General features: G+C 45.6%; 1 protein-coding gene across 1 annotated transcript in view; it reads left to right on the forward strand.

Moving 5' to 3' along the window:
* The window catches only part of LOC138493169 (disintegrin and metalloproteinase domain-containing protein 9-like), a 4098706-nt gene that overhangs the window by 571170 nt on the left and 3500733 nt on the right, over positions 1-26803 (forward strand). The window lies entirely within an intron of this gene.

Raw genomic sequence — 26803 nt, forward strand, 5'->3', positions numbered from 1 at the left:
TAATTTGAATCTGGAATTCAATGCAACCTTCCAAATGTATCGTCATAGAGAAGCCCACAACGCGTCGTCCACTTTTCTATCTAGGTCTCGTTCCCACTTCAGTTTACTTGGGGAGACCTCCAATGGGGAAGTTTCCAGGAACATTTTATAAATTAGGGAGACAATTCTCCTTGAGCCAGCTTAGTTGACAACATACTGCAAAATAGAGTTTTAGGGGGCGTTGAGGGAAACTGCGGGAACCATGCCCTGAAGGCCATACTCATCCTAAGGTATTGAAAAGTCAGGCTGAAGTGTTGCTTCACTCTTTCTGAAAATTGTTCCCTAGAAACAAGTACTCCGTCCGGATGCATATCATACATAAATCGTACCCCCAGTGTGGATCAAGTCAGGGCAAGTGCTTCGTCGCAAGTCGGGCCTGAAGCTTGTAGGCGCTATATACACAATTCTTGCGTGTATGGGAATTGTACATCCAGTTACTGATACAGCCTTTTCCATGCACCCACCATAATGGTTACAGGGTCGAAATTTCATTTATCCTTGCCTACCATATTGAAAGGAACACCCTGCAGATAATACGGACGAACCGGCATTCGGTCAATCCTGACACGGGTATGCAGCAGGGTTCCTGGCTTCCAGTACGATGCAAAGTGTGCATGAGCAGCTATGAGCAGCTATGTTCCATGTCTGGAGCGCTCAATCATCTCTGATCATAGGGACGAGTCAGAGTTCCCCACTTATGCCGCGGTTGTTTTGGGTGCCAAGTCAAGTTTATCAAAAGAGAGCGCAATTGTTTAAAGAACTTGATTCTGGGCCAGACCGAGATGTTCTGAAAGAAAGAGAGCAGTTTCGGAACTACCACCATTTTAATAAATAATTGCAATGGTACCATAAACTGACATGGGAAGGGTAACCCATCTTTTCCTCCGAAGGGTCAACAGGTATGCAAAGTGGTTGTTAGCCAAAAGAGAGGTATGTCTTCTGCTTATGATGATACCCAAATATTTCACAGTCTTGTTCCCACCTATGGAGCCCAATCTCACCAGGCCTAGGAGGCCCATCATTGAATGGAAATAGAATTGACTTGGACCAGTTAACCCGTGGTCCTCAAAACTGCCAAAACTTCACTATCTCCAACATGAGAGGTGGCAGGTTCACCTCCAGGTCTTTAATATACAATATAATGTTGTCAGCATACAGAGACACCCAATGCAAGCACACGTCCGCAATGCTAAAGGCAAAGTCGGATCACCAGCGTTTTGATTGCGAGGGCAAAAAGTAAAGGCGATAGCGGACACCCTTGTCTTGTTCCCCACCGCAACAAGAAAAAGGAGGAAGATTTACCAAAAAGACCAATCCTCATGTTATGGAGAATTCTCCAAAATGGCTAAATTCCCTTACCTACTGAGTCCCTCAGCAGCTTTGCTGGATTTCTAGAATTTATTTTTCTCACTTGGTAAGAGTGTGAGCCTTTTATCCCACTCTTACATGTGTTTTGCTGTGTGTATTTTACCTTTTTGTGTGATCTTGGGCTATGGAGCCTCACCTACTCCATAGACATCAATTTCTTATGTGGGTTACACAGCACCCTCAGTGCAGTGACACAGGGTTGTCTTTCAGACTTCCCACTGACTCCAGGTTCTGGGACTGACTACTGTCTCCCAGAAACATGTAAAGTTACCATTAACTTTATATAGTCTCTTTAAACCACAGACCCAGTACACCCCATCTTACATGGAGTATTGGAAATGGTTAATCTGTATCCCTTTTTGTCTGTGTCTCTTGGAGCACTGTTTTGCTCCCTTTCCATTAAGACGTGGCTGGTGGCAGTGGTAACTACCCTATTTTTCCTACCGCGGTTATCTTAAATAACCATAGTAGTGTTTTAGGCTATCTTGGTAGCCTCGAACTTAAACCCGCTTGACCATATTGATTTTAATATTGTTCCAGCTGGGTTTAGTCGCCATTTCTTTTTGGTAAAGTCTTTGTTGTGTTTGTCTCTGCGCGCCAAACCAGGTATGGTTCCTTTGTTCACCGTCTTTTCGCGGGCTTCTGCAGAGAAGCCCTCCTTTAGGCGCCTGAAAGTCTGGGTAGGCAGGATGTGAGGGAGGAGTCTGAGGACCCCTGCCATGGGTTCCCTTGGTAACCAAGTCGCACTCCTGTTTGATTGGCTAGGTGACTGTCCAGCCAGGACAGCCACCCTGCGGATTTGATTGACAGCCAGGTTCGGTGAATGGGGGAAAACTGCATAAAAAGCAGGTTTCTGTGTTTGGAAGAGCTGAGTCGCCACTGGAACAAATGAACCGACGAGGAGCTGACAGAAGAGGAACCCTACAACGACTGAACCGCCCGGTGAAGCCCTGCTGCAGGTCTGAATCTTCAACTCCAACGACAAGAGAGGATCCTCCAGGAATCTTCTTCCCTTGAGCTGGTGGGACCAACCAGTTCGCCCAGACTGCAAACCAGGACTCCCTCCTCTGGTCGAATTTGCTGTACAGAGCTACAGTGGGCCGGATAGCCAGGAAGGTCGGACCCTGCTTGGGTTTTAAGGAGCGCACCTTTTATTCATTGTTTTGCTCTACTGCTGGTTTCTTCCCTGCGTGGCGCAGGACCGTCCAGTCTTCCTACTTCTTGTCAGTCTGACAGTCGCTTCAGGAACTGTGAGCCTGCAGGAACCACCAGGAACGTCCGCCTCAGCTACAGCATCTTCTCCATTTAATGTACTGTTCGAAATCCGGTTGTTCGTTTCGTTCAACTACGGGGAAAGTGTGTGAAATCTTTCTCCAATCCGAGGGCTTGTCCTTCTCTTCTCTTTGAACTTACTTTTCTGCCGACCAACTTGGTCCAGAACTCTTGGCAAAGACCTAACCGCAAACTCCCCTGAACCGTGTGATCTTGAGCAAAAGACTTTTGTCCTATTGACTTTGGCATTAAGCCTATTTGATTTGATCCTATCACTGGAGTTCCTCTTTCTAGATTGCCCTGCTTACTTACCTGTTGGTGCTGCTCAATTTCTGTCTAACTTTGTCTTTCCCTCCCTTTTTAATTAACAGAGTGCCATTTTGCTCCCACTTCATTTTGTGAGCTTAACTTGCTGGAAACTATTGGAAGTGGTGTGGTGTATTAAGAGTGTGATTTTGTTACTGCTTTACTTTAGTGAAATGTTATACAACTAAAAAGTATATAAATGTATATTCTTTTACTTGGAAACCTTGAGTTAGTGTTTGCCTGAATCATAGTAATTGCTGTTCTTTGTGTAACTATTGATACTGATCACTTGCTCTCGAGATAGGTCTGGCTGCTCAGCCATTGCTACCACTTTTACTGAGTAGTACAGGCTTGTACCAAAGGTGAATTTGTGCTGCCACTTGTAGTCCTAATTGTGTGTAGTGTTCCCAAAGGGTACGGCATATAATTCTGCCTAACACTGGGGTACAACAGTGAGGATCAAGTATAGTAATTACACTTAGAGTGCTGCTATTACCTTGGATCAACTAACCACAAGGCTAACATCACTAAAAAGCAATATTAATCATGTCTGATATGGAAAGCCACAATCAGAAGACCCTCCTGAGTTACACTGCAGATTATCTGAGAAATCTGTGTAAAGAAAGGAAACTCTCTGCCAAAGGCAAAAAGTCTGAATTGATTGAAAAGTTGTTAAAGAGTCAAAGTCTGGAGAGTGGGTCTGAAATACCTGACTCTCTAGCAAATGTGGAAAGTATTGAGGATGATAATATGTCTATTAATGATGACTTGGAAGAGACAGATGTGTCTCCTAATGTAGGCCTCACTTCTCCCTTGCCTGCTCAGCAACCTCAACCCTTGTCCACTGTGACCCCCACAGGTCCTACACTCATCCTGAATTAATTGCCTAGAGAAAATGAGGCTTGAGTTGAAATTCAAACGTTTAAATGCTCAAACTGAACAAAAGCACCAAAAACTTAAGCTCAGAGAGATGGAGTTTAATCATGAACTAGAAATGAAAAGATTGGGGGTCATTCCGAGTTTGGAGATAGCCATGGTTATTAGCACCATGGCTGCCTCCAAACCCGGGTCCAGATCCTGTGTCTCTGAATGGGGACTTACCGGGTCATTCCAACCTTGGATGACCCGGTAAGTCCCCATTCAGAAAACCATTCCCCATTCGAGCCCCCATAGGGCTCAATGGGGATGGAGCAAATAACGGGCCTGCTAATAGCGGGCCCGTTATTTGCTCCCTGGTCCCTTAACGGGTCCCGCTAAGAACGGCTGGTCAGACCAGCCGTTCCTGGTGGGACCCGCTAAGGGACCTCGGAATGTGGCGGTAGGGGGTTAACGGCACCAGCATCCTTACCGGTGCCGTTAAACCCCTACCACCATACTCGGAATGAGGCCCATTGTCTCTTGAAAATGCTTCTCTCCCAGAGTCCTCTAGGGCTTCCAGTCCTAAAAGACCCCGTATGCCTAAAGAAATTGGGGGTATGTATGAGGTTAAGCTTGATGTTTTGGATTGGTTGGCAATGTTTGAATATAACAATGATATTCAAGGTTTTACAGGGAATCAATTGCTTCCCTGGCTCTTCTCTAGGCTACCCACTGTTTCACCTGATGTTGTGATGGAGTTGTTTAGGATGGATTGAGTGTGTGAAGCTAGCTTTAATTGCTAGATTTGGGAAGACCCCTTCCCAGTACCTTTAAGAGGTTTAGGACCCTCAAAAAGCATGATGGTACCCCTTGGGCTACCTGGGTATGTGAATGTTTGAAAAACGTAGATGGTTGGATTAAGGGTTACAGAGTGAACACTTATTGAGGGATGAGAAATCTTGTTATGTTGGAGTCTATTTATGATGCCTGCTCTCCTGAGCTCAGACAGCACTTGGCTGATTCTAAGGAGATAGATCCAAAGAAGTTAGCTAAGGCTGCTCGCTTGTGGGTTGCCAACAGGGCTACTCACAAGGATTCTGGGCCTACTCAGAAGAAGGAGGAGGGAAAGCAGCCAAAGAAAGATAACAAGGAGAAATCTAACTCCTCCCATCCAAAGAGGACCACAAACAGCAACATAAGGGTAACCCACAAGGGAAACCAAATCAGGCTAGTACACCATCTGGACCCAAACCAGATGGAGGTCAGAACACACCCCCATTCATCAAGACATTTGGGAAATGTTATGCTTGTGGGTCAACTGACCATGTGAAAGGGGATCCCAGATGTAAGGGTAAACCTTCAGGGATCCACACTGTATCCTTAGCCTTCTCCCCAGAGGAAGAAGTACCTATGGCAAGTGGAAACTTTCACTTACTAGCTGATGAACCCATGAGAGTCTCAGCTAGTGTTTCTTTAGTGTCCCTGGGCTTGTGGGAACAACTGAATTTAGATGTCTATAATTCCATCCCAGATAATACTAAAGAGTATTATAAAGATAGTGTTCTTGTGAATGGACAGGAAACCCCTGCCATCAGAGACACTGGAGCCAGCATAACTGTGGTGGATGAATAATTTTTCAGGGTGGATGATGTTGCTAAGGCACCCAAACTCCTCACCAAGTTAGCTGGAGGCCCTGTGCAAATGCTTCCCCAGTTACCAGCTCTCATCCAGTGTAATGATATGACTGTCAAAATACCTGTTAGTGTGCAGAGTGAAGTGCCTGGGAGAGTCCTGTTGGGTAATGACCTGCAAAATCCTGGTAGTTGTGTCAGGCACCTCCAGGCTTCCCAGTAAAAGGAGACAGGAGCTCACTAGGCCTGCAAGGGAGAGGATCCTGAGGGGCCCTTCAGAGGAGGTGATAGAGGAGTTGCTCTCTGCTATTTCTAGGAAAACAGAGGCAAAGGGGAAACCCAAGACCTCCAAGAAAAAGTCAGACAGCACCCCTGTGCTACCAACAAGGACATTCCCAAGATTGTCCAAAGTCACACCTGTGATTCCTCCACCTGCTGAGGCAGAGTGTGAGGTGCAATCTTGTGTGGTTGAGCCAGTTTCTGAAGAATCAGGTCTGGAAGAAGACACTGTTTTTGACCCAACAGGGCAGACTTCAACAGAGGACAGAGAGAGTGTCCTACTCTTGAAGGTCTTCGACAACAGGCTGCTAACCAACTTGATGGGCAAGAAGTTGGAAAGCACAGGTTAAGCTGGGAAGATGGCCTCTTCTACAGTGAACCAACTGAGTCTATCCCTGGGTACTGCAAAATAATTGTAGTGCCCCTTGCCAACAGACTCCAGTTCCTACAGTTAGCCCACAAGATACCTTTGGCTGGTCACTTGAGCTTCAAGAAGACCAAGGAAAGGCTCTCCCTCTACTTCTACTGGCCTGAGAAGGGGAAGGAAGTTGACATATTCTGGAGGAGCTGTCACACTTGCCAAACCTCTGGTAAGAGTGGAGCCAAGAATGTGGCACCCCTGGTGCCTCTCCCCGTGGTGGGAGTTCTTTTTGAGAGGGTGGGCATCGACATTGTTGGTCCCCTTAACCCTCCCACAACTTCAGGGAACAGGTTTATCCTGGTTGTAGTAGACCATGCTACAAGATACCCAGAAGCCATACCTATGAGAACTGTTACAGATCAGGCTGTGGCTAAGGCTCTACTTGGTATTTTTACCAGAGTAGGGTTTCCTAAAGAAGTGATATCTGACAGGGGATCCAATTTTATGTCCCACTACATGCAAACCATGTGGAAAAACTGTGGTGTCACTTCCAAGTTCTCCACAGCCTACCATCCAAAGACAAATGGACTGGTAGAGAGGTTTAACCGTACCATGAAGAGCATGATAGGTGCTTTAGAGGAACCCCTTAGAAGAAAGTGGGACCTTCTACTGCCATGCTTTCTCTTTGCTTATAGAGAAGTCCCTCAGGAGGGAGTTGGTTACAGTCCCTTTTAGCTTCCCTATGGCCATCCAGTCAGAGGTCATTGGGCCCTGATTAAGGAGGGGTTGGAGAGTGCTCCTTCTCCCAAGCCAGTCAGAGTGACTGACTATGTGATAGGTCTCCGCAGGAGAATGTCACACATGATGGCAGAAGCTAGTAGTAACTTAAAAGCAGGTCAGGCTCTGGTCAAACATTGGCATGAACAGAAGGCCAGCATGGTTGAGTTTACTCAAGACCTTCTTGTATTAGTTATGGTGCCAACAAGGCAGAGGGCCTTGCAGGACAAATTGATAGGACCCCTCAAGGTTGTGGGCAAACCTGGAGAGGTGAACTATTTGGTGGACTTAGGCAGACCTAAGGAGGCTCCCAGAGTCTTTCACTCCAACTGTTTGAAGGCATACATCTCAAGACGAGAAGTGGGGGATTTGCTTCTAGCTTCAGCTCAAGAGGAAGAGGAGAGTGAACCTCTACCTGACCTCCGCAGAGGCCAACCTTTCAATGAGAAAATAGGAGTTAATCTCTCTTCTCAACTGACTTCTGAACAACGGGAGGAGTGCAAAGTTATTTTGAATCAGTTTGCCTCCCTGTTTTCACTTTCACCAGGCTTGACCCCTTGGGGCCAGCATGATATCCTCACTGGTGACTGTTTACCTGTCAAAAGCAGGGGTTACAGAATGTCAGAACATGTGAGTTCCCACATCAAAGAAGAGGTCAACAAGATGCTTGATCTCGGGTTTATAGAGCCCTCTACCAGTCCATGGTCTATTCCAGTTGTTCTAGTACCGAAGGCAGTATCCAAGGAGTTGAGATTCTGTGTGGACTATAGAGCTCTAAATGCAGTCACTAAGACTGATGCCCATCCTTTACCAAGGACAGATGAGCTGGTGGATAGACTTGGTTCAGCCAAGTGACTCAGTACATTTGACCTAACCTCATGCTATTGGCAAATAGCCTTGACAGACAATGTCGAGGAGAAAACTGCATTCTCCACCCCAGCAGGCCTCTACCAGTTTAAGATTTTGCCTTTTGGATTAAAGAATGCACCTGCTACATTTCAAAGAATCGTCAATCAAGTTCTGAATGGGATGGAGGACTTCTGCATGGCATACATGGATGACATTGCAGTGTTCAGCCCTACATAGAAAGAACATATTGATCACCTAGGATATGTTTTGCAGGCTCTTGAGCAGGCCCATCGGACCACAAAGGCAAGCAAATGTCAAATTGGTCATAGGAAAGTGGTCGACCTTGGTCATGAGGTAGAAGGAGGTGAGATAAGGCCATTGCACAGCAACGTTACAAGCTGTGCAAAACTGGGCCACTCCTACTACTCAAACCCAAGTGAGAGCTTTCCTAGGTCTCACTGAGTACTACAGGAATTTCATAGAGAACTATGGGACCCTAGCTTCTCCCTTGAATGTGATCTCCTCTCCAAAATGTCCTAAAAAGGTTAGATGGAATGAGGAGTGCACTCAAGCTTTTGAAAACCTAAAGAAAGCCCTTTGTCAAGCTCCAGTCCTAAGAGCTCCTGATTATCACCAACCCTTCATTGTGCAGACAGATGCATCCAATACAGGTATAGGTGCAGTCCTTAGTCAACTGGGTGAAAAGGTAGGGAGCACCCCATTTGCTTCATCAGTAGGAAACTGAAGAAACCAGAAACAAGGTGGGCAACCATAGAGCGTGAATGTTTTGCCATTGTGTGGTCTTTGAAGAAGTTTAGACCATACTTGTATGGATCTACTTTTGTGATTCAAACTGACCACCAACCCTTGAGATGGTTGATGCAAATGAAATGGGAAAACCCAAAACTACAAAAATGGTCAATTTGCCGGGTTTGATTTCACCATTGAGCACAGCAGGATGTCACCATCAAAATGTTGATGGTCCCTCTAGGATGTTTTTAACCGACTAGAGGTAGAGATTCATCCAGGAGTGGATTAAATCCTCCTGTCCCTTAGTCGGGGGGGGGGGCACGAGTGTTGGGGAGAATTCTCCAAAATGGCTAATTTCCCTTACCTACTGAGTCCCTCAGCAGCTTTGCTCGATTTCTATGATTTATTTTTTCACTTGGTAAGAGTGTGAGCCTTTTATCCCACTCTTACATGTGTTTTGCTGTGTGTATTTTACCTTTTTGTGTGATCTTGGCCTTTGGAGCCTCGCCTACTCCATAGACATCAATTTCTTATTTGTGTTACACAGCACCCTCAGTGCAGTGACACAAGGTTGTCTTTCAGACTTCCCACTGACTTCAGTTTCTGGGACTGACTACTGTCTCCCAGAAACATGTCAAGTTGCCATTAACTTTATATAGTCTCTTTAAACAACAGACCCAGTACACCCCATCTTACATGGAGTATTAGAAAGGGTTAATCTGTATCCCTTTTTGTCACTGGCACTGTTTTGCTCCCTTTCCATTAAGATTTGGCTGGTGGCAGTGGTAACTACCCTATTTTTCCTACCACGATTATCTTAAATAACCATAGTAGTGTTTTAGGCTTTCTTGGTAGCCTCGAACTTAAACCCGCTTGACCATATTGATATTAATATTGTTCCGGTTGGGTTTAGACGCCATTTATTTTTGGTAAAGTCTTTGTCCTGTTCGTCTCTGTGTGCCAAACCAGGTATGGTTCCTTTGTTCACTGTCTTTTCGCAGGCTTCTGCAGAGAAGCCCTCCTTTAGGCACCTGAAAGTCTGGGTAGGCAGGATGTGAGGGAGGGGTCTGAGGACCCCTGCCATTGGTTCCCTTGGTAACCCAAGTCGCACTCCTGTTTGATTGGCTAGGTGACTGTCCGGCTAGGCCAGCCACCCCGCGGTGTGATTGACAGCCAGGCTGGGTGAATGGGGGAAAACTGCATAAAAAGCAGGTCTCTGGGTCTCGAAGAGCAGAGTCACCACTGGAACGAAAGAACCGTTTAGGAGTTGACAGAAGAGGACCCCTACAACGACTGAACAACCCGGTGAAGCCCTGCTGCAGGTCCGAATCTTCAACTACAACGACAAGAGAGGATCCTCCAGGAATCTTCTTCCCTTGAGCTGGTGGGACCAACCAGTTCGCTCAAACTGCAAGCCAGGACTCCCTCCACTGGTGGAATTCGCTGTACATAGCTACAATGGGCCGGATAGCCAGGAAGGTCGGACCTTGCTTGGGTTTTAAGGAGCGCACATTTTATTCATTGTTTTGCTCTGCTGCTGGTTTCTTCCATGGGTGGCGCAGGACCCTCCACTCATCCTCCTTCGTGTCAGTCCGACAGTCGCTTCAGGAACCGTGAGCCTGTAGGAACCACCAGGAACATCTGCCTCAACTACAGCATCTTCTCCATTTAAGGTACTCTTCTCAATCTGGTTGTTCGTTTCGTTCAACCGCAGTGAAAGTGTGTGAAATCTTTCTCCAATCCGAGGACTTGTCCTTCTCTTCTCTTTGAACAAGCCAGGACTCCCTCCACTGGTGGAATTCGCTGTACATAGCTACAATGGGCCGGATAGCCAGGAAGGTCGGACCTTGCTTGGGTTTTAAGGAGCGCACATTTTATTCATTGTTTTGCTCTGCTGCTGGTTTCTTCCCTGGGTGGCGCAGGACCCTCCAGTCATCCTCCTTCGTGTCAGTCCGACAGTCGCTTCAGGAACCGTGAGCCTGTAGGAACCACCAGGAACATCTGCCTCAACTACAGCATCTTCTCCATTTAAGGTACTCTTCTCAATCTGGTTGTTCGTTTCGTTCAACCGCAGTGAAAGTGTGTGAAATCTTTCTCCAATCCGAGGACTTGTCCTTCTCTTCTCTTTGAACTAACTTTTCTGCCGACCAACTTCGTCCAGAACTCTTGGCAAAGACCTAACCGCGAACTCCCCTGAACCGTGTGATCTTGAGCAAAAGACTTTTGTCCTATTGACTTTGGCCTTAAGCCTATTTGATTTGATCCTATCAATGGAGTTCCTCTTTCTAGATTGCCCTGCTTACTTACCTGTTGGTGCTGCTCAATTTCTGTCTAACTTTGTCTTTCCCTCCCTTTTTAATTAACAGAGTGCCATTTTGCTCCCACTTCATTTAGTGAGCTTAACTTGTCTGGAAACTATTGGGAGTGGTGTGGTGTATTAAGAGTGTGATTTTGTTACTGCTTTACTATAGTTAAATGTTAAACAACTAAAAAGTAAATAAAGGTATATTCATTTACTTGGAAACCTTGAGTCAGTGTGTGCCTGAATCATAGTTTTTTTTATTTTTTTTATTGTGAATTTTGAGTTTATACAAACTTTTATCACAAACATTTATCACAAAATCTATATAACCACTTTGGACTTTCAAATGCACAGACAATCTAACTTGAGTTATTTGATAGACTCTTTTAGACTGGTCCATCTAAATTTCTTTTTAGAATTAGATCCAAAAAATCGATAATTGCACAAGTTATTTTCATATTATGTCCTGAAGTCACACGCGACCACCATTCTTTTTCGTTTCTGTTTAAAGGAAAACAAAATCCTAGATAAAGCTTCCTCTGATTTGAGATTGCTTCACATTCTGTGATCAGATGGTAGAGTGATTCAACAGTTTTTTCACAGTGTCTACACAGATTGTTTTTTAAATCGTGATCTTTTCTTAACCATCTCATCTCCTTTGTCTGTAGGCCCGCAGCCGCAAATATTGGTCTTGATGGTGTCGAGATGGACATTTTAGTAGATATTTGTGTTGTAAATTTAATTTGTTCGTTGTGAGTTGTAGCGGAAGAGCGTTTTTCTGAGACGCTCTTCTTTCACTATTCTGGATCCAACACCATAGTTGGAGGCGTTTTTTAACCAATTGCGGATGCCACTGAAGAGACTCTATGTCAATGTCGGCTGCTATCAAAATTTGATCCACTTTGTGAGCCCAGTCCTTTAAGATGTTTGATGTTAGATCTGCTGGATTCACTTTAAGTATTTTATATGCTGGTTCGCCAGGATGATCTCTTATTTTGCCTAACAATGTACATGCTTTCCAGACAGTTGTATTATACAGACGGGTGATCGCCAGTTCGTGGCACAATGTTGTCATTGAGACGTATCGAGGTAATCTTAAAACTTTGCGCCAGAACAACCCTTCAAAAACGTCCCATACTTTGAAGTCAAGATTCCAGGCACATTCGGCTCCGAAAGTGATGGCCGGTATAACTTTATTCAAATAGAATGTCAATACTGGTTGGATAGATAATTTACCATAGTCGTGTATTTTTAGCCCTTGTAGCGCATAAGTTGTCATTCTATTTTAAGTCTTGGTACCAAGGCCATTCTCGGATTGATGTATTATAAATGATTCCAAGATAACGTATTGTCGTCGTTGTTTCAACCTCTTTATTTGCAACAAACCATTTATAGTTTCTATTTTTCTGCCCCTTCATGTTCGTCATTTTTATGATTTTGTTTTTTTCTGTGTTGATTTCGAGCATGTTCTTTATTAAGTATATGTTTAGTTTTGTTAGCAGTCGCTGAAGGCCTATTGGTGTTTGGTCTGCCCGGACTATATCATCTGCATATATAATGCAGTTTAGTGCTTGACCATTTATTTTCGGTGGAAAACATTGCACCTCTTTTAGTTCGTCAGGTAAATCAGAGATGAATAACTTAAATAGCAGAGCTGCCAACGGGCAGCCTTGTTTTACTCCTTTTGATGTTGGAATTATGTTTGTCAGATCACCACTCTTGTTTGTCCGAATGCGTATCAATGTAGCTTCATGGAGGGCTATAATCAGCTCCAGTATATTCGCTGGACATTGCCATTTCCTTAGTTTTTGCCAAAGGAGATTTCGATTTATTTTATCGAAGGCTTGCTTCTTATTTACAAACGCCAGGAATAAAGGTTTACGTTCTTTTAGTGAGGCTAGTTTTAGTAAATTCAGTAGCAATAGCTTTACTTCCGTGCCTACACCTTTTGTAAATCCTGTTGTCGACAATCGGCGATCTCTACTTGTGCGACCCAAGTTGTCCGGTTTTTTTGAAGGAATGAAGCAAATAGTTTGCCAATTTTATCTGATAAAGCAATAGGGCGGTAGTTACTTGGGTCAGCCCTTGACCCCTTTTTGTGTATTGGTACTACCACTGCTGTGCGCCAGGATGACGGGACTACTTGTGTGATTGCTATTTTTTTAAATAGCACTCCAATGAACTGTGCCCACCATTCTGCTTCTTGTTTGAGCATCACTTTTGAGATGTAATCTGGTCCGACGGCTCTCGAATTTTTCAACTGCTTAATTGCTGCCAGAATTTTGGAGCTAGATTCTGCTACATTCCATCGTTCAGTTGAAGTCTTTTGGGTTATATTCTTATTTTTCTCTCCATCATTAAATAATTTAAAGAAATAAGATTCCCAAGTGTGGGGTGATACTTCATTGATCGGTAGTTGGTTACATTTTGTATGACCAGTGTTCAAAATAGCCCAAATTTCTCGCGCATTATGTTTTTGAAATAATTGAAGCATTAATTCAGCCCGTTCTTGGTCTCTTTGAGTAGCAAATGCTTTAACCCGGTTTCTGTATAGTTGTCGACGATGTCGTAAATGATCGTCTCGCATAATGTTTTTTGATTTCTTAATTTTTCTTATGTCTCGCAGAAAAGATTTTTTTTCTTTCAACAGCTTGCTAAATTTATGTTGGTGTTGGTGCCCAAATATCCCCTTAGCATTTGTTTTCACTAAGAATTTCTGTAACAACGGTGCATAATTTGGGTCATGCGGGGCTGTCTCTTTTCCGAATATATCGGTCAACTGGCAGATCTGATTACCATTAATTCGAAGGCGATTTCCACTTGCATTTGTGGCAACAGCGTGGGCATATCTGGTCGGTAGATCTTGCTTGGTCTCATGCCAGGTCAACTTTAGCGGTAGATGATCGCTATTAAGAGTTGGAATGACATTTAATTGTGTGACCTTTCTTAACATGTTATGTGAAATCCAAATGTAATCTAACGTTTTCTGCTTGTACATTTGTTGCCAAGTTGTATTGGCTGGTATATCACCTTTAACCTGTCCGTTCAGCATAATGCAATTTCTGCTACTCATTGCCGCTTGCCACAATTTTGCCTCAGCTGTTAATTTGTCAAACTTTATAGGCCTTTGTTTGTTCGTGGATTTGTCAAACTCGAACTCAAACTTGAATTGTTCAAGTCTCCACAAATAATTATTTCCAAATCTTTTTCACTGGTTAAGTAAATATCCATCATTGTTGTTGTGAATCATAGTAATGGCTGTGCTTTGTTTAACTATTGATACTGCTCACTTGCTCTTGAGATAAGTCTGGCTGCTCAGCCATTGCTACCACTTTTACTGCGTAGTACAGGCTTGTACCAAAGGTGAATTTGTGCTGCCACTTGTAGTCCTAATTGTGTGTAGTGTCCCCAAAGGGTACTTCATGTAATTCTGCCTAACACCTCACACTAGGTTTAGAGTAGAGAAGTATCACACAGCTTAAAACATAACCTGAGAGCCGCATCTTTTCCAACATAGTAAATAAATAGTGCTAGTCCACTGAATCAAACACTTTTTCAGCATCCAGTAGAGCACTCACCGCATGGGCCCTAAGATCCACTTGAGCAATAATAGCAAACAGCCGTCTAAGGTTCAATGCGGTGGACCTGCCAGGCATAAAACCAGATTGGTCCAGATGGACCAAGGGCAATACATGAGGAAGAAGCCAGCCAGCCAATGTCTTCGAAAAGATCTTGGTGTCCAGATTAATCAGGCAGATGGGTCTATAAGAAGCATGGTCTGTTGGACCTTTTCCAGGCGTCATGATCAGCGTGATAACAGCCTTGTGCGTTGTTTCACAGATGCAGCGCCACGTCTGAATCAACCGCTTAAATAAATTCAGCAGTGATCCCGTCAGACCCCGTGCTTTAGAGGAAAGTAACGCCGCTATTGCAGACATATTTTGTAACTGCTATCAGAACATTCTGACAGTCTAGCACATTCTGACTAATAGGTAACAATATATCTCCCAAGTAATTATGTAGATCCATCCATGAGAACGACTCCTTCTTAGCATAAAGATTCTCATAGTAGGCAAGGAAAGTATGAACTACAGCCCGTGGTCTGAGACTAGAGTCCCCTGCGCGTTGCTTATAACTGTAACACTCGACGGATCACCCTCGGGACATAGCATTTGAGCGCAATCTCAGCCCAGTCTGCCCTCCTTGCCAATTTTATGAGTTAGTCTCGGGCTGATCGAAACTTGATCCCCCTTTCCGCAGCAACATGGAACTTATCCAACTTGGTCTTAATAGTCAGCAGCTATCCCGCTTCCCCCGCCTGCCCCGACCTGAGCTTAAGAGATCTGAGTTCCGACTGGTAAACTCGGAATGAATTGCCTTTAGAACAACATTCTCAATTCGATACAACACCGCTGGGGGGAGTCTCCCACAGGGTCGGACTGGGACAAGAAATAGACCCGGCCACACAAAAAAAAGTGGCCCACCCCTCGCCTCAAAAAAGTGGCCCACCCCTCGCCTCACGACCCTTGACCTCTGATGACATCATCGGAAGTGATGTCATTAAACCCCACCCCAAAGTGATATCCCTGGAAGTGATGAAACACGACCCTTCACCCCTTGACAAAACAGGTAGTGGCTTCAAATAGCATTGATCCTAAGTACACTAAATTACTGTGAATCCAAGCAGACGTCCAAGGCCAAATGATTGTTATTGTATAGCTCATTTTTATAGAACAAATATGCATATAATATCACCCAACCTGTGTTGGTACTCATTTATCGACCTAAGAAGGATGAAAGACTTTTTGGAGAAAAAAAAAATGTGAACATTTTTTTTAAAATGTATTCTTCTTCCAAACGGGCCCAGGCATGGCCAGAAACCGGCCCCCACTCCCCAGGGATGATTTCGGCCCAGCCACAGGCCGAGGCGCCTATCCGACCCTGGTCTCCCAGACCGCAGCCATCATGGGACCGAGCCAACATTGACCTTATAAACATGTCAATAACCTATTTAATGTAGCTTTTGAAACCAATGTCTGAAAGGGCATGAGATTTAAATCTCCAAGGATGGTGTATGAGAGTCTCATCAAGATTGAATCTTCATAAAATTGGCGAGTGATCAATGAATGTCCTAGGGAGCATAATGCATTCCCTTGTTCTGTTTAGGAGTCCAGACCCGGTCAGAATATAGTCTATGCGCGAATGCATGTCAGGGACAGTAGAGTAATTTGATTACTCTCTGTTAGATGGGTGCAACCTCCTCCAAAAATCAAGGAGATCCTGGTCATCTATACCAGCATTGACTTCTCTTGATGACATCAAGAGAGAGCGGTGGGTTGTCACCGGATCTCTTCAGAGTGGTGCTCAAAATATTGTTAAAATCTCCTACCCAGACAATTTGAGTGTGTGAATAATTAATGCATTTATCGAACAAAGACCTGTGGAATACAGGTATGTCAACATTGGGGAGGAAGGTTTTAAGAATCATTAGTACCTGGCGAGAGTCAAGCCAAATGTAACACACATTCTGATTGGCTCTCTCCGGGTCGTTAACCAGCCGAGAATCCCTCGATTCTTTGCTGGGATTCCAGCCGCTTTGTCCACGGTGGGGGCGTGGCAGCCCCTCAGTCAATGAGGAGGCTCGAAGAGGGCCATCCGCGCTGCGAGCCTCCACACGGCTGGAGGCTGCCATCGTCCCTTGCCCAGGATTCAGTTACATTTTTGAAAAATGTATTTTGCCTCCCTCCCCCCCCCCCAACCCCACTTACCTTCTTTTCCCCACTCCCAGTGCGTCCGCTCCCGATGGGCACCATGGAAAGGGAAAACAGACTCTGTTTTCCCTTTCCGGCAGCCATTTTCTGTGTTTTTCTTTTTTTTCTTTTTCTTTTAGTACCTTGGTCTTGGGCCAGGGTACTAATAGCAATATGCCCCTTGCGGCTGGGGCATTACCTAACTCGGTAATGCCACCGCCTCTCGGGGCATATTGCTTAATTTATGATGGGCGATTTAACATGCCTGTAATAATGATGTATCTACCCTCAGGATCTTGTTCATGTCCCAGCAACCAAAACATGAGGGATTTGTGAATTAAAGCCATATCTCCTCTCGAGTTGGAAGAAAATGAGGTATAAACCCTACAGGACCTACAGGCTCTGGCAACAGTATCATTAGCAACTCCAGAGAGAGATGTATCTTGCAGAAGAACAATTTTAGCACCATGCCTCTCACAGTAAACCAATTTCTCCAGCATTGGATCTTTCATGGATTCACATGCTTAGAATATTCCCCATCGTTAGGCTGGGAACCCTCGGTACATTTATTAAGACGTTTTCCATAGGAAAAATATCGACACTTGTGTGTCCTATCTACGTCGTTTTGGGCTGCTTACGCATGACCCAATAGGACGTAGGGTATAAATAGCCTCGCCCCCGCGGCTGCCTTCAGATTTCAACCGTCTCCAAAGTAGCGGGAGCACCTCGTGTTTTTCTACTCTGTACAAGGTTGAAGTCTACTCTTGTAAGTCTTTTTTTTATAATGTCTGGAAAGGCGTTGTTCCGCCCGTGTGCCATGTGCAGACTGAGGAAAGTCTATGAAGGAGATGGGCACATGGATTGCCTCTACTGTCTACACCCGCATCACTCTGCGGACAGTTGTGAGATTTGTAAGGGTTTCTCACAGAAGACGCTGAAAGATCAGAATAGGCGTCTGGTGACGTGGCTAAATGAAGGGACCTACCCTTCATCGGAGGTAGGATCTGCACACAGTCTGGCATCGAGGCCTAAATCGTCGGTAGTCCATCGCTGATCGGTGTCTGCTCTGCAGAGCCTCCGGCGATGAAGCCACGTTCTAGGGAGAAACGTTCCTCAGATAAACACCCGGCGAAAGAATCCTCTTTGAAACATGGACAAGATCGCCATCAAGGGAAGTCTTCTTCATCTTCGTCGAAAAAAGGGAAAGATCCTTTAAAGACCTCCTCCTCAGGAGACCATCACAGGTCTTCCTCGAGTAGAGACTCGACGAAACATAGGTCTAGCTCAAAAAATGCAGGATCGCCTAAAGAACCTGCGTCACAGCCTCCACCATCGTCGACAGGGGTTCCGTCGTTGATGGGATCATTACCACCGGCACAGACAATACCTGCAGTGGCTTTGTCGACTCCAGCAGCGACGATTGAAAGGGCTTCCACATTGACGTCGTCGACGGTGGATCCTCCAAGGGCTTGGCAACCGGAGGTGTACGATACGGTTTTGCCAGAGACCCTATTGCAACAGGAGGCCGCTTTCTCGATATCATCAGTGGAGGAAGACCGTGAGCAAATTGTTGGTCCAGCGGATCTGGGATTACGTGGTGTTGGCTCGTCGACGATTTCGGGAGGGCAAAGTGTCCCCGTTGCATCGTCTTTGTTAAACTCTCAGTCACTATTATCCTTACAGGTGTTGACCACGCTACAGTCTCTTTTGAGCCAATTGGATGCAAGGTTACCCCCCGTAGGTGCACCTACAGGGATACCGGCGATGCCTGCCGACGACGAACCAGGTCCCTCTCCGCGGTTGACAACGGGGATGCAAGCCTCCCATCCAATTAGCGAGGAGCCTCCTCGTTCACACCCGGAAGAAGGGAAATTGCAAGATTCAGAGTCAGAACAAGGGCCTAGAGACTCCTTTTCGGATTTTTCATCGTCCCCTTCGAGAGATCCTACATGGGAATCGGAGGCAGAAGTGGAAGCGCCTAGAAGCCCGGCTCAGCCGCCGCCGTCAGATGACATCGGCTCTTTTCACGCGATGATGGGTAAAGCAAGTATTGAATTTGGTCTGACCCCGGAGGAAGAAAAGAAGGAATGCTTCTTGTTCGACCATATGGGGAAGAGGAGGAAGTCAGTCTTCTAAGTGCCCATTCAGGACCACGTCTGGCAGGAAGGCTTGCGAACCATGCGCCATCCATTTTCAGAACCGGCAATAAAGGGCAGCTGCTAGAAAAGCCAGATCGCAGCATAAGTGTACAACACCTCCGGACAATGAGGCTAGAAGGCAAGACGCTTTTGGTAAGAAGGTTTCGTTCGGTAGGAGCAACGACGGTTAAGGCAGCTAACTCGCTGGCTATCATGGCAAGATACGACCGTGAGATGTGGCATCGTTTAGCCCCGATCCTGGAACACCTCCCTGAGGAGCACAGAAAATCGGCTATGTTGCTGGTCCATGAGGGGGAAGAGGCATCAAACCACTCGATCAACATCGCCGTGGACTTGGCGGTATCCGGGTTTAAGCAAATAAACAACGGAGTGGTTTTGAGAAGGCAAGCCTGGCTGAAATGTACTAACTTTAGACCGGAGGTCCAGTATAAGGTGCTCGATATGCCATGTGAGGGTGAGCAGTTGTTCGAGGAGAAGGTGGACGAGGCCCTAAAAGGTATGAAAGAGGATACGGATATGGCAAGGTCGCTAGGAGCCCTACAAAGCGGGAGAGCATTTCGGTCTTTTCGTCCCTTCTGCAGAGCATCAGGGAATACCCGATTTACCGCATCCAAAGACCGGAGTTTCAGCAGGCCATCATACTCCTCCCAAGGCTATGTGTCCAAGCAACACAAAGAGGCCGAGACTACCAGGCTTCGAGGAGAAGGGGAGGGTATTCGTTGTCCACAAAAATCAAGCAGTCAAAGTCCCAACAATGACGAGCTTCAGGACGTCCTGGGAGGCAGAGTGTCCCGTCGCGTCGACGAGTGGGAAAGAATAACATCAGACCGTTGGGTGTTGGACACGGTAAAACTAGGCCACTCTTTGCAGTTCAAGAAGGCGCCGTCACAAATTCCACCTGTGTATTCTGCGCAATCCCATCTTCACATATTATAACAGGAAGTGGTGCTTATGCTGCAAAAAGGGGCTATAGAATTTGTTCCGGTGGCCGAGAGATGTCAGGGAGTTTACTCCCGTTACTTTGTGGTCAAGAAACCCAACGGCAAGTGGCAACCCATTCTGGACCTTCAGGCTCTCAACAAGACTCTGAAAAGCCTGAAGTTCAAAATGCTTACGCTTCAGGAGGTCATCCGTTCCATACAGCCGGGAGATTTTCTGGCTATGTTAGACATCCAAGACGCATACTTCCACATACCCATGCGTCGACGACACAGAAAGATTCGTAGTCGGTCAGAGTCATTACCAATTCAAAGTACTTCCGTTCGGACTAAAGTCTCTCAGGATGTTCACAAAATGCTTGGCTCTAGTGGCGGCATGGCTACGAAGAAAAGGTCACCATGTTTACCCTTACCTGGACGATTGGCTGGTAAGGGGTTCGTATCCGAGAATGACATAAACAAGCCTATAGGCCACCATGCAACTTCTACAGCGGTTAGGCTTTGCTATCAGCTTCGAGAAATCCTCCTTAGCTCCCTCAAGAAGCTTGATATTTTTGGACGTGAAATTCCAAACTGAATCAGGGCTAGTGAAGCGGTCCTTGGAGAGAGTTCAAAAACTCAAACAAAAAGCAAAGGAGTGGAAAACTGGCACCAGGGTGTCAGTCAGAAAATACATGTCACTACTAGGGGCCATGGCGTTGTGTATCCCATTTGTAAACAACTGTCGCCTCTTCATGAGACCAATACAGGAATTTCTGGCAGACCGATGGTCCCAAGGTCGCGGCTTGTGGTCCGCCAACTTGAGCATCAATAGCGAGCTTCTACGAGCACTTCAGTGGTGGCAACTCTCAGGCAATCTGATGAGAGGGATGCCGCTGCAGGGACCGGACTTTCAATCGACAGTGGTAACGGATGCATCGCTGAAGGGATGAGGAGCTCATCTGGGATCCCTGCAAGTTCAAGGTCAATGGTCCTCAGCAGAGTCGACCCTTCACATCAACGTGCTGGAGTTAAGAGCGGTACGTTGGGCTCTGAAATCTTTTTTACCACGCATACGGGGATCAGTCGTAAGAATATTAACGGACAATACAACAACATTGTTCTACCTCAGGAAGCAAGGGGGCACTCGCTCCAGGACACTCTCGAGCAAAGCTCAGGAAATATGGCGTTGGGCCCTCAAACAGGATATAAGCATAATGGCTTACCATCTTCCAGGGGTAAACAATGTACAAGCTGACTCTCTCAGCAGGGAGATGAATCAAATGCACGAGCGGGAGTTAAACGATCAACAACTGGAAAACATCTTCAAGAAGTGGGGTCATCCTTCCCTGGATCTTTTCGCAACCCGAGAGAACAAGAAGTGCAAACATTACGTGAGCAGATGGCCACAACCCGGCTCACTGGGGGCAGCATTCTCCTTCCCGTGGACGGGCAAGTTCGTGTATGCGTTCCCTCCGTTTCCACTCAGCCGATGGACCCTCCAGTGGATTCACAAATACCCATGTTGTGTAATTGTAGTGGCTCCTTACTGGGTGAGACAGTTGTGGTTTTCGGACCTGCTCCAGCTGTCGATAACAGAACCAGTGACGTTCCAGAAGATTCCGAACCTTCTATTCCAAGGCAAGGGAGCAGTTTGGCATCACAACCTCACAGCCTGGCTCCTGACTTCTCCGAGTTTGGGGCCCTGAACATTTCCTCGGAGTGTCGACGAATTTTACAGGCAGCGCGAGCTCCGTCCACAAACGCTTCATATGCATGTAAGTGGAAAAGATTCTGTGTGTGGAGCAGGGATCAACCGGGTATGGACCCCCTAAACATCGCGTCAGAACAGATTCTTCCATATTTGCTACACTTAGCAGAAAGACGGTTATCTTTCTCCTCCATAAAGGTTCATTTGGCAGCTGTTAGGAAAGATTTCATAATTGTAGGTAATTTTCCTTCCATGTGGCAACCCCTAAACTTTTTGCTGTTGTTTTTCACCTTGTTCTTGACTTTGCCAGAGAAGTGCAGCCTTCTGCCGCACTCCTCTGGGCTTTCGCTCCTTTTCTTACGGGGAAACTGACATGCCCTTAAGACAGTCAGTACCGGGGAACGCTGTTTCCCGTAGTTTCTTTTATCATGTTGCGGCTTTAGTGCAACATGACACAAGAGGGCACTGTAAGCTAAGTTACAGCTATCTTGGGTCTCTAGCCTTCTACAGGCCCTAGATACTCTTTTAGGATGGTATTTGATCGGTGCAAGTCATTCAGGGACTGGAATGGTGGCAGCGATCGTTTTGTTTATTTTGAGCTCCTTTTGGCGTTCTGAGCACGTTTTTCGCACTGAACCCGAAATGGTGGCCTGGCTCCCAAAATGGCCAGACCACGAGGCTCCTTTGTCTTGTCCACTGACCGACTTGCTCCCTTCACCTTCCCCAGGTCGAGCGACCCGGGGCCTTCCTTATTTGGGCATGTACTTTCCCGCGAAACGTGGTTGCTTTCGCGGGCTTCTACATGTCTTTTGTGTGCCTCCAGGGTGTGGGCTGGGATGTCTGGTCCCAATACACATCCTGGGTGCCAGAGAGTCTAGGGTGGTGTGAATGCCTGGGACCACCGTGGTCCGTGATTGGTCCACGTATGGTATGTGTGTTGATGAGCGGATCTCCCATTGGCTCCCCTCCGTTTTGGCGCGAAGGGAACCGTGGATAAGAGGGGGCTGGAAACACCACTACCATGTCGATCTCCTGAGTTCTCACGAACGAAGGAATACAGGAGCCAAGTATCCTGCAACCAAGAGGCTGGACCGAGGAATCGCTGGTGACCCGCTGAAGGAATCCTCCTTTGCACTGCTGTCGTCCTGTGAAACCCTTTCCTCCTTGGATCGAACCAGAAGGCCTGTACTGGTGCTTCGACCTTTGGAATAGCAGGAACAGCTATTCCCGGCGACTTCATCATCTCCTGCCAAGTAAGCCTTCGGAAGTGTCTCTGGGCCATCCAGTTGACTGACCAGCTTACAAGGGAGTCCTGCTCTGTAACCGCCGCCAGGTTGTGTTGTATTCCGAGTCCTTGTCACTCTCCCACGCATCGTACACTTGGCGTTCCCAAGTCTGAAGGGAGGAGTGTACATTTGGCTCGAATACACACGGCCGCTCCGTTGTCCTGCTGCGGCAACAAACTGTGCTGGTTTCGTCGATTGGGACGTCTTTTTGCTCTACACGACTACGAGGCGTTCCCTGCTCTTCTGAACCTGCCAGCTGCTGAAACTAACGTGGAGAAGCCTGGGTCTGCTTGCTTCGGGGACCGGTGAGTAGTTTAGCTAGGATCTGGTCGCCCTCCTGCAGTATCCCATTGCTTTTCCCTGCTGTGTAAAAACAGCACCCTTTTGGCCGTACTCGCGCTCTGCTTCTGCCCGCTGTGGAGGCTGCGCTTGAGTTGCGGAACCTGTTCTCCTTCTGCTGTGCACTAACCCGAACTGCCTGACTTCCTCCGAAGAGCTTCTCCTTTTGCCCGTTGGCACCGGCGTGGCAGGTACTTTGAGCACAAGGCTCCACTCTTCGCAGGGCTCGGACTTCCCTCTAGTTAGGTGCCTCTGAAGGCGAACTGAGTCTAAAGCGTTATCGCACTGCCTGTTTTCTTTCCCTTTCAGGTGGACTACATATTTCGTGCTTTAAACGCTAGCGACTGTGTATTTGTATATATATTGTGTTGATATGGTATGTGTTGGTTTAATATTGTGATATTGTGATTTTCTCGCTACGGTCATTGTTTTAAAGGCCTTAAAATAAATGTGTATCTATTTTTGATATAACAACTGTTTGGAGTAGTTTGTAAGCGCTCTTGCTTTGTGTGCTCATTGCGGGCTTTCAGTCACCCTCACCCCTCTTGAGACCTAGTCTTGACCGCCGCGATCGCTACCTTGATTGGTCTGGCTTGTCCAGAGGTTACCCTGTTCCAAGTAATTAGGTTGGCCTTCTGAACTTCTGCGCCACCAGGACAGAGTTCAGAAATCCGTCTTAACAGCAGCCATTTCAAGATTTACTCGTAAAAGACATTCAACTCCGTTGTTCAGCGATCGACTGATTAAGCATTTCCTGAGAGGCTTATTTCGGACATTTCCTCCAGCCAAAAAGTTTCCTCCTAACTGGAGTCTCAATGTGGTACTGTCAGCACTAATGAAGGCTCCTTTTGAGCCTATGTCGTCATCATTGTTGAAGTTTTTGTCGTGGAAAATGGCCTTTTTAGTGGCTATTACTTCAGCAAGAAGACTTTTGGAACTGCAAGAATTGGTCATTGATCCCCCATACTTGTGGTTTTTCAAGGAAAGTGGTATTGGCAACCAATCCTCATTTCATACCAAAAGTTCCAACTACATTCCGCAAGCTTTCTTCAATTGTGCTGCCAACATTCTTCGCGACAGCCTCTTCTTTCGCGGAAAAAGCTCTCCACATGTTGGATGTCAAAAGAGCTCTGAAGTTTTACCTCAGTCGTACTCAAGAGTTAAGGCATACGAGACAACTGTTTGTGGCTTATGGGCCTTCGGTAAAGGGAAAACCGATCTCGAAACAAGGACTAGCCCGCTGGGTGTCGTTGACTATTGCCTTCTGCCACTCTAAAGCAGGGAAGCCTCTGGAAAGACGTCCAAAGGCTCATTCAACAAGATCCACCTCGTCATCGGCGGCATTGTGGTCCGGAATTCCACTAGTGGACTTCTGTCAAGCGGCATCCTGGTCGGTGCTGCATACTTTTAATCAGCATTATTGCCTATAGCAACAGCATTCAGCGGATGTTCAGATGGAACGAGCAGTCCTGCGACATCTGTTTCAGTAAGGTAAGCCCCACAAAGGGGTGTATTATCTTGTTAATATACCATGATTGGGACTAATGTCAATGTACCATGAGTGAGGTTTTGTATGGCTAACTGCATGTGCGGCTCTGACAATATTGGTTTGCATTGCACACCTCCAAAATTAGGAGTACTGCTATATAATCTATTCTAAGCATGTGAATCCATGAATGATCCATTGCTGGAGAAGGGAGTAGTTTCTTAACTGTAACTCCATTTCTCAAGCGTTGGTATCTTTCATGGATTCGCATGCGCCCGCCGGCCTCCCCTGAATGCAAACTTTATATGCCACTACTACTTTGGGGGTTAAACCCTGAAGGGAGCCACGGGGGTGGGGCTATTTATACCCTACGTCCTATTGGGTCATGCGTAAGCAGCCCAAAACGATGTAGATAGGACACACAAGTGTCAACATTTTTCCTCTGTAAAATGTCTAAATAAATGTACCGAGGGTTCCCAGCCTGACGACGGGGAATATTCTAAGCATGTGAATCCATGAAAGATACCAACGCTGGCGAAATGGACTTACAGGTAAGAAACTACTCCCATTTTAAAGGCTTTCACAGGGTTATTGAGACCCCTAACATCCTAACTCATCAAAATGCAGACATCCAGATGTGTAAACGTAGAGCCCTAAAAATGTCTGGTAAAATATAAAAAATTACCAAGTAAAACAAGAATCAGACAGCCAACTTTGTGATGTAAACCTATATTGACTCAGGTAATTCTAGTGTATCCATAAGCAACAGCTAAAAGGCTGCATATGAATTCTGTGCACATACATTTCAAAAACACTTTGAGATTGCAAAATCTCTGAGTTCCATAAATCCCTATAATTTCGATGTGTTTACACATCAAAACTCAAGAGATTAATTATTTAACCCCTTTTACTTTGCTCAAAAAGGCAATGTACATTCTTTGCTCAAGAATATAAGAAACTAATAAATACATGAAATACAGTGGGAAAATAAAGCACTCAGAAGGCAGTGCATTATCAGTCACCCTTCACTTCATTGCTTCTGTTTATGAGAGAGGAGCCCTGAACAGAGCTTAGGCTTTTAGCCTCTTTTTTGTTTTTGGAGTAAACCCTAGTTTAAGTTTTTCCACAATCACTCAACTTTGTTGATGAGTTGTGGTCATTTGCTGACAGAAACATGTTTTTATGTCAGTTTTGGCAGCTTTTCCAGCCTTACACTGATCCTCTTTTCTGAGCGATATCTGCCATGTTCGACATGTGTATATAACATAATGGAAAGATGGCAAAGAATGAAGATCATAACACACGAGAACTGTGTGCCAGAAAACCATTGTATGTATTGCACAGACATCCTTGCAGTGTTGCATCTGTCCCAGAGATTATAGGAATGATCAAGCTTGGTCCAGTGCCCTTGGAAGCAGAAAAACAGGGACCTCAGTAACTCAATGATCTGAAGGAGGATAACAAAATCATAGGCATAGGTGAGTAACAGAAAATATGTTGCTTTCAGATTATTTCACCCACACCTTTATAACTGTTGCCGACCTAAAGATGATTTAGCTTCTGCTTGAAAGAATGTCATACACTAATACAGAGCACATTGAGACATACCAAACATTAGAGGTTTTCGTAAAAGAAACAAACCCTGATCAAGATCTAACTTACACTTTCCAGAAAGCAGTAATTTTGGGAAGATATCTAGCAAGGAAAAAGCTGAGTTTTCATATCATCATCACCCAGGATGCCAGTAACATTATGAACCTGTTCATAATGCAGTCATCTGCAGAATCTTGGAATTGGGATCGGAAGCCCACGCAATATCCCACACAATATCCCAAAACTCTGGAAGGATTCATCTCAAGAATATCAATCAGATGAAGAAAATCTAGAGGCTGTTTTTCTCAATACTAATCAGCTTATGATATTTTTGACTAGTAAATGTTCTAGATTCATCTTCCAGAATGCCACAGAATCTTTTGTGAAGTTTTTAACCAAATTTTCTATTTATTTTTCAAAAACAGTGGCTTGTACTAGACAAACCAGATGTTAACGTGTGTCTTTTGCCAGCCCAGATCTCCTTGGCAATTTGCTCACTGCCAACAATAGCTGATCCTTGATCATGTGGGTAGTTTGCAACATCATCAGTGAATACTGTTATTGTGTGCACACCCTTGAGATATTGATATGGGAGAACACATGTGTTTGCTAGCTGAACAGCTAAAGCTTGATGGAAACATCAGTGTGGGTAGGGGTGTCAAAAATCTGAGCAGCATCAACAACAGGCGGACACAGAGAAAAATACTTCAAGTACGTTGTATTAGGGGTGTTTAGGTTTGGGCCAAAATAACGAAAACAGACACCATAAA

The sequence above is a fragment of the Ambystoma mexicanum genome, chromosome 10, assembly GCF_040938575.1.
Source record: "Ambystoma mexicanum isolate Mex_15411 chromosome 10, UKY_AmexF1_1, whole genome shotgun sequence".
In the NCBI taxonomy this organism is placed as follows: domain Eukaryota; kingdom Metazoa; phylum Chordata; class Amphibia; order Caudata; family Ambystomatidae; genus Ambystoma; species Ambystoma mexicanum.